General features: G+C 39.0%; 1 protein-coding gene across 1 annotated transcript in view; it reads left to right on the top strand.

Moving 5' to 3' along the window:
• CDC14B (cell division cycle 14B) overlaps window positions 1–8,728 on the top strand; it is a 45,097-nt gene that overhangs the window by 4,408 nt on the left and 31,961 nt on the right. The window lies entirely within an intron of this gene.

Consider the following 8,728-nt stretch of genomic DNA (forward strand, 5'->3'; position numbering starts at 1 on the left):
CCCTGTGAAAGAACAAAATGAAATCTTGGCTGTTTAGCCAATGCACATGGAAAGGCTAGTTGCAGAGACCTGGCATACGGCAGAAAGAGGCTAGTCAAAACCACTGGTAATTTTCAGAGTTCAGAGACTTGTGCTTAGGTTACTGCATTGCACTGGTTGAATATTTTGGCAGTTGCTCTTAAAGACCCATGGCAGAGTGAAGCACTGTGTGAGTATCAGGCCCCCCTTAAATGAGGGCACGTCCGTCTTGCATAATAGCAAGTCCTGGATGGTGAGCTCACTCTATCTAGATGCTGATTTTCTTTCCAGTGCAACAGGCTTTGGCTTTGGTACTGCTTTTTTATGAAGCAGGGTACAGTTTCTTCCCAGACTGATGTGGGAGGGATTCCAGTGAAGGGAAATCACAGAAGAAAGGCTGTGCCTCTGAGGCTTACTTTTTTTCCCTGTTGCCCTTTCATGATCTTTCATGAAGAGGCAGGCTTAATTACAGCACTCACTGCCGAACTGTTCAAACAACATGTCCCACGTTTTTGCTTTCTGCAGGGAGAATTGTATTGTTCTCTATGGGGCAAGCAATGGTATAGGATCTGTTCAGAATGCATGATAAACATGTCTATAAGCCTATTTCCTGACTGAAAGGAAATGCACTGAGGGCTTTATTTAAAACATATGTAGGCTTAAGTGTCCACCTAATTCTTCACTTTAGAGTGCTTTGCATTTTGATGAAGAAGGATCCATCCAGCTATTGGTCAAACCCTTAAAAAGCTTTCTGTAATTTTAGTTAATCAGACCATGTCCTGTTGGTAATGCTCTTCACTGCTTGAACTGAGTATCATTGTTTAACTTCTGATCCTTTACCATGTAAGTGGTAGGTTGCCACTGTATTTTGTTTTCTGTGGGTTGAATGTGTTTTCTTGTTTGATTTTGAGTTTTCAACTTCATGGTGGGTTTCTGTTTCAACTGGTTGAGGAGCTGCATGGCAGTGCATCAGGTTGGAGGAGTTCAGGTGGGAAGAGCAGGAAGTAGGAAGCAGCCTTCACGGAGTTAGTCATGGAAGTAGTGCTTGTCTGCATGTGTTGTAAGGCCTTTGATAACTTAAGCATAGTTTTGGGTGCAAGGTGCTCTGTAGATGTTGGAGCTTTAAGTTACTTGTTAGGAATAAGAAGGCTGCCAGGTTTTCAGGAATAGCACAGGCACAGTAAGCATGTGTGCTTTCTGGTTTTGTTTTTGTTCTCTCTTTTTTTCTTTTTTTTTAACCACAGTCACATTTCAACTATAGATCTATAGTGTACTGTATATAACTAGTTCTCCTCTGGAACTTACATGTCCTCATAAACATTGAATATTTTTATGCTAGCAGCTTCTGGGCCTGTCATTTTAACGGCTCATTGGCCTTGAATTTGTGTTCTTAAAGAGAATATTTAACTTCTGCTTAAAGGAATTAGAATATATTAGCATCATTTATCATTCAACATATTTTGTTTAAATATATATGTGTGTATGTATATCGTGGGAATATGCTCATTTTGACTACTAAGGCAATTATGAAAGACTTCATTACCGTGGTGAAGTGTAAGGGCAGCTGTTAGTGTTCTGGTTTACAAGCGAAGTTTGTCCTCAGTCCTTCCTGAAGAAACTGTGAACAAGTTGGTGTGTTTTAATGTTTCCCCCACCCTCCCCTTCATCTAACTTGTCTTTCTTTCCTCTTCAGTGGAGATAGTTTCTGAACTTTCCAGGCTCCACACTTCTTTCTCCCCCCTCCCACATCTGCAGCTTCCTTCCAGGTGTACTTTGATGTGACAGCACAGCCTAACTCGAGCTCCAGGGCTCTTCGGTATAACATGGCCTTAAAAGTGAAGAACAAAGTTTCCAAATACGTTGTTATATATGTAGTTTTACAATAAAGTATGATTTTTTTCGACTAAATCTTAACAGTTTAGATCTTAATCCCTTTATTGTTCATCTTCCAACTATTTTAATTCTGTATTCTGTTTCATTTTTACAGATGATATACTGCACAATGAGAATAATATTCTGTAGATTAGCATAAATTTAGCACGTTCAGCCACACAAAGAGTAGCCTGAATTCAGTGTGTTGAGGTTGAATGTTTACACTCTATTTGGGCGGAGGGTGTGAGGGGAAAGAAGGGAGGGAGGGGGAAAAAACCCTTTGTTCTTCATCTTTTAAAGAAAAATTGCTTTTCCTTGGAAGCTGTCTGCACTGTTCAGGCCTTACCACTCTACCAAAGCAGCAGTGATCTTCTGAGTTGATCTCTACAGTGGCTTCTCTTGATTTTCGCCAGGACTTGGCTGTGGGTGAGGAAAGTCTGCTTCTTTCATCATTGCTCCTTCTATATTAAGAAAGAAAATGTATCCTCTGTGCCCTGTCCACCCAACTCCCAAGCTCCCCCCTCTCCCCTTGGCTGCGTTAACTTAGTAACTGTTTTTTTTCTCAGGCCTGGCACTAATTATGTACTTGGAGGGTGACCCTCCGAGGGTACCGCCCCATGAGCTGCTGTAATTCAGGTCACCTTCTCCAGGACTCATCTCTGTACTTTGTCTATTTTCTCATCTTCTTTCTTCAGGGTAAGCAGCGTTTCCTTCATCCATTCTGATCCATAGTACTGTTTTTTTTTGCCTTTTCAATTTGTTAGTGTCCTTCCTAGCTGTGGGCCTAATGCTGGGTAGAAGCTGGAGGCTGCAGAAGCAATTAGCACCTATCTGTGTGATGTTGGAACTGCTCTGTTCTTACTGTGGTATTTGCAGAAGTATCTCTGGCCAAGCCATGGGAAAGCAGGCAAACCTGTTTGTTTAGTGGTCCAGGCTAAGTGGTGGTAAATGGGCAGTACTCAAATTACAGCTGGGTAAAACGCGTTTATCCTCGGCTACAGTGTGGTGAGAGGTGCTTGTGCTTAAGGAGCGAGCGGCAGAGCTGGACAGAGGTGGACAAAGTACTGGCCTTTTATTTAAGCAAAAGTTGCCTCGAGTCTTCTTGGCTTTCTCTGTGTTTGTGTCCTCCAAAAAGCTACCTCCTCTGACTTGTATTTGGGAAATCACGATTAGTCTTCATGATGGCAGCTTTTCCTGCTATTTGTACTTGGTTCTTCCTCACCATATTCTTACCAGACTGTTTGTCTCCATAGGAGAAGGGTTGCTCTCTGGGGGCCCTTTACAGTAGTACTAGCTAGCTTGCTTAGCTGTCAAGAAGTACTGATGTGCCCAGCCCTGCCAGTTCCCAGCAAATAGGGTTTTCTATACCTCCCCTCCGCCATTTAAAAGGTAATTGGAGGTTTCTTGCTTTTGTTCATGACGAACAAAGAGAGTTGCCAGAGACAGGCGGTTATTCCCTCTCTGCCACTTTTATCCACTCTAATGACTGTTTCTGCTAATGAAGGGACTGTTGGCCACATGTGCATTTCTTGAGTGCACCACAAATCCATACAGGATTTGCTTTTTATTCTAATGTATTTCTATTTTAATTTTGCTGTATTTAACCTTTTCTTCTAAGGTATATTGCTAGTACAATTAAGCTCTTAGCTGACTATTATATCTAGTGGAGTTTTTAATGAAATAAAATATTTAATACTTTTAACTTACAGTAAAGTGACGCATATGTGTGAGCTTGTGTTTGAGTCTGGTCACACAAAGTAGTTGTTTGTATTTGTTCAGAATGGGTGGGTTGTGATTATTTGTGGTTTACAGCAGTTCAGGCTATTTTGGGTGAATGACATTTTTGGAATGTAGTTGTATCACATGACATTTGCTTGTAAGCAGTTTAAAATGAATCATCCCATTATTTTCTTGTTTTTAAGTCAGTATGGTTGGTAAAGTGTGTGATTTCGGTAGCAACCTTAACTAGATTTTGCAGTTAAGGGTGAGCAGGTGGATAAACTTGATCACACTAAGCACATCATAGACGTGAATTTAAAGGGCTATTTACAGGCTTGAGTTGATATAGCTTCTGACAGTATGACATATTTAAATACCCTATTTAATTTTCCTGAAAAAGCAACAAGTTATGTCATGGATTATTATTATCAAACATGTTTTGTATTGCATGCAGCATTACTGTTTCACTTGGCAATCCCGTGTATTGAAGGTTAAGATGCCTTTCCCACATGAGCCTCCTTTCCTTTTCTACCAGTAATACTTTTCATCCTTTTGTGAATACCGTTTTCATGATTGTAACACTAATCTAGGAAACCTTTGTTTAAAAAACAGGGCTGGTTTGAAAACACTAATATGAATCAGACAGTAACACGGCTTGCTAAAAGAATTCTCATTCTATGGTCAGTTTTAAATGCTCATAAATAAAGACTGGATCGCCACATCCTGCAAGCCCTTCTATTTCATTCAGTGAACATCATAGTAGCTGTTTGACTACACAGCAATGTTGGCAGGAGCAGTGCTTGAGTGCACCTTTCCCACTACTCAGCGCTTGGATGGTTCTTGACCATTCACAGAACTGCCTGCAGTCCCTTATTTAGAAACAGATGTCCTAAATGAAAAGGATGATTAGAACAATGTTAATGGTTCAACTGCTAATCACAAATTTCTGGCTGTATTTTGAAGTTTGGTCAAATATTTTTTGTATGCATAAAGAAAGGCAAATTTCTAGATTGTTGGTACACAAGTGATTATACAGTGTGATAAAATGGTATGTTATTTTGTCTTGAAAGATGTCAGTTCCTTAGAGTAACAACTTCCCTCAAAGCTACTTAAGTGAAAGATTTGTAAATTATTTTAAGAGTTTTTCCCTGTGTATTTGTGGGGGTGTGTGTGTGTAGATGTGTATGTACACCCATCTGCATCTGTAGAAAAATTCTAAAACCAATGCAGCTGTACTTGTGCATAATTTATTTCAGGTCTGCTGAATTTTCTAAGTTTTCTTAAAAAGCTGTTTTGTTTTTTTTTTAATATTTGCCTGGCCTTCAGGAAAGGAGCCCCTTGGGAAATCAATGTAAAATTCTCATAGAATTTTCTCCATGTGTATATACAAGGATGAACAAAAACTATCCCAGAAAATGCCTGCTTCTGCTAAATAACAGTTAATATCATTGCTTGACATTTATTTTAATATTTTTCATATTTTTAATAGTACTTCTTGTTGGTTGCTTTATTGGCATTAATTTAAGAAAACTTCATTTGTGAAAGTTTCTGTCATCTTAGAAAGCACAGCAGAAATATAACATAATCAGCATCTGGACAAACTGGTTTCAGCTGTTGTATATTTTCATATCTGGAGGTAATGTCTTTTTCCATTTCCCCTCCTTCCCCAGTATGTGTCATGAATTTACAGATATATCTTTGTTTTACTATTCATCAGATTAACATTTCCATTCTCTTCTTTTCTGAAACTTTGATTCCGCTTATTGCCTTAGAAAGTCCTTCTCTCTTTCAATACTTCTGTCTACTACAGGTCTCTATGATAGTTTTTACTTTCTTTCTCTCATTTACCAGCTTTCATTTGTCCTTTGTTCATCCACATCATTCCAATGAAATTGTTCATATTTAAAGCCTTAGTGGCCTCTTCCTGGTCAGAAACAGTATCATATATTTATATATATAGCTATATATAAATAACTATATTAAGGTGTCAGTTTGTGTCAGGAGTATGGTTTTGAAGTGAATCTTTCCTTAAAACCTGGTTACTGCATTTTGGTTCACTTCACGGAGCAGCCTAGGAACAATCCCAACAGGTCGTGGGTGTTTAATCCACAGGACCAGACCAGGATGTCAGATCTTCAGTGCTGGCTCTCAGTCTACAGAAGCATTTCTGCTGGTGCACGCTGCTTCCTAACGCAGATGTGACCTCTGCTGCCTTGACATCTGATGCTTCCTTGGCTTTGTTGCTCCTTCCCTCACTCCTTCAGTCTTACCTGTTTCCCTATCTGGAATTCAGTTCACCCACAACCTGAACCCAGGTTCACCCATGTTCAGCCTCTATTCAGCCTTGCTTGTACCCAAGATTTCCAGATGGGTGCGACAGAAACTGATCCTGTCTCCACTTTGATTGTCACAGCTTCTTGTGTTGTGTTACTGCCAGAATACTTTCCTTGTGAAGTATATCTGTTTATGGTCTTTCCTGTTCTGTGTAGAGACTGAATGCCATTCTTCCCTTTTGAAGCACTCCACACCGTTGCACCTGTCCAGATATCCTCATTCTAACCTAATATTTTTTTGTAAGCCACTTTTCACTGAGAACACCATCTGACCATTTCATCAACTGCTGCCTCTGCAACTGTTCACGTCATATCTTGTGTGTGTAGTAGTAGCACAGCTGAAGTGTAGCAGGATCTCTCTTTGTTTCAGAAAATTCTGAGAAATCTAACTGGAAGAGCTTCCTTCTTCAGTGAACATACTGCATATTGCTTCAGTTGTACAGGAAGTACTACTGCGTATTTTTGCTTAGTAGCTTGTCCACATTGAAAAATGCCATCTTCTTGCAGTGTGTTTTATGTATGTACTAAACAACGGTAGACATTGGATTTTTGTGTCAAAATCGGGTTGGCTTTTTTAAGTGTCCTTGTGTGTATGTTCATGTAACTATGTTAAGGAAAGTCCATACAAACGTGCATGTATGTTAAAATGGTGTTTCTAGCAACTTCACTGGTAAGGTAATTTTGGAAGTTGGATCTGTGCTTAAAGAACTAACATGCTTCAGTAGACTGTAAGATTATTTAGACTTGTTTTAGTATAGCACTTAATGTTATGGAAAACTTGCCTCTTACGGCTGTCACACATGCAAACAAATGCTTCTGTGTTAAAGCTTGTTTTCTGGTAAAAGCTCAGCTGTGATACAGCAGAAATACCTGGTCTTTCTGAGCTACATGCACTTACAGGATTGGCTAGTACTAGCTGCATTTCTATTTGCCTGTTGGACAAGTAGTACTTTCTGTACATTACCCAGCCTTACAGCACTGAATCCCAAGTTTTTTCCAAGTGACTCATTTCTGGCTACAAATTCTGTTTCTGCTGATTAATTACCTTCTGTTTGCTAATGCCATTTCATGTCTCTGGTTTGTAAGGTTTTCTGGGGCAGGGCTCTTTTTCTGATAAGAAGCAGTGCTAGGTCTATACGGTTGCCAGCAATATGTATTCACTATGCTGCAAGACACAAAGTATGCCTGTCTCAAAGCACACAACTTGAAATCTTGGAACATAGCCTTTATATCCAATTCAGGCAATGAATATGCCTGCAGAATAGAAAGTGAAATCTGGCATCTGAGGAGCAGCCATTCAACAATATTTTGGGGGCTTTTTAAGTCTCCTTTATATCCAGGTGTATGCTTGCAAATACCAATGCAGAAGTCACTTACCCCTCCCCAGTGAAAGCACGCACACACAAAAACCATGCAGTTTTTGTTACTTAAACTGAAGACAGGTGGTTCTTTTCTTTGGTTTTGCTAATTGCCCTGGAAGAATGCTCAGAAAATACTTAACATGGTAATCTAGTCAGAGGAAGAATGAAAGGGGTCACCTGTTGTCATGTATGTTTTAGCTGTCTGTTTAGGGTATGTTTCAAGCTGGGTTTGTGGGGTTTTTTTAGCAACATCTGTTCCAGCTCCCATTCCCTCCTCACAAGAATGCATGTGTGTGTGTGTGTATGTGTGTATAGAGAGGATGTTGAAGGTGTGTTAAGCCATTTGTTCAAACTGACTTTGCAGCTGTGTTGAAATTTGAAAGGCAATGCCAACTTTTAAAAGAAGAAAATGTCAAAAGCAACAGAAAGCAAAAATGCCACACTTAGATTTTTGGGGGATGTTTAATTAATACTCATTAGGGTTCTTACTTTCAAAAACCTCTAAGGAAAAAGGTCATTAATATAGGAGATGTAAATAATTTTACTGAATGTTAATGAAAAAAATAACTTTCAGTATTGTGTTAAAGCTTAGTTAATGCCATTTTAAAGAAAAAGTATTAACTTAAAATTACTGAATATTGACCTGTTAATGACAGCTTGTTACTAGCAGTTGTTATCTCCTGTCCATGCTGGGGATGGTATTTGATGGTGTTCGATGATTTGCATAGAAGAGGAATTTTATAGTATTCTTTAAGGAGACCTTAGTGTTAGAGGCTACCTAAGAGGGATCAGGCAAGTAATGATGGAAGACCATATGGATATCTGTCATGAGTTAGTCCTCTGTGAATTCTTTTCTGTGCGTATTTAACAGTAGAAAGTTTGATACGTATTGCTTCAAGTATGTTGCTTCATTCTGTTCTTAGGATTTTGCTTTTGAAGCTACAGATTTCTTTCCCCCCCGCCCCCCTTTATGGCATCCGGATTTAGTTACTGGATACTGCCTCATCCATAAAAAAGAGGAAGTACAGGATTTGGAATAATGCAAATGTACTGCTGTAGGAAAATCAAAACATACATGAATTATTGTTTTAATCTTGTCTGCTAAGTGTACACACAGTTTTGTAGACCAGGTGATTCATAGCTTTGCTGATACCTCTGTGAGTTTTTTTGTTTTGATTTCCATCTAAAAAGCTTAATTAAAAAAAAAATCTACAAACTGGTCAAGCAGAATTGCAGAAGAAACATGGAAGAATCCAGCCAGACAGAAGCTTTCTCACTGTAGCCTATAGTTGAACAACTCCTCACAAATCTATAAATTTTGTTTAAAAATATATATTCCTCTAGGTTGACCAGATTTTATACCGTTTATGTTAGTTTTATTCTTGCACACTTGTGTACATTTGTTCTCGATGCCACACATTACCA

Source organism: Egretta garzetta, unplaced genomic scaffold, assembly GCF_000687185.1.
Source record: "Egretta garzetta isolate BGI_Z169 unplaced genomic scaffold, ASM68718v1 scaffold310, whole genome shotgun sequence".
Lineage (NCBI taxonomy): Eukaryota > Metazoa > Chordata > Aves > Pelecaniformes > Ardeidae > Egretta > Egretta garzetta.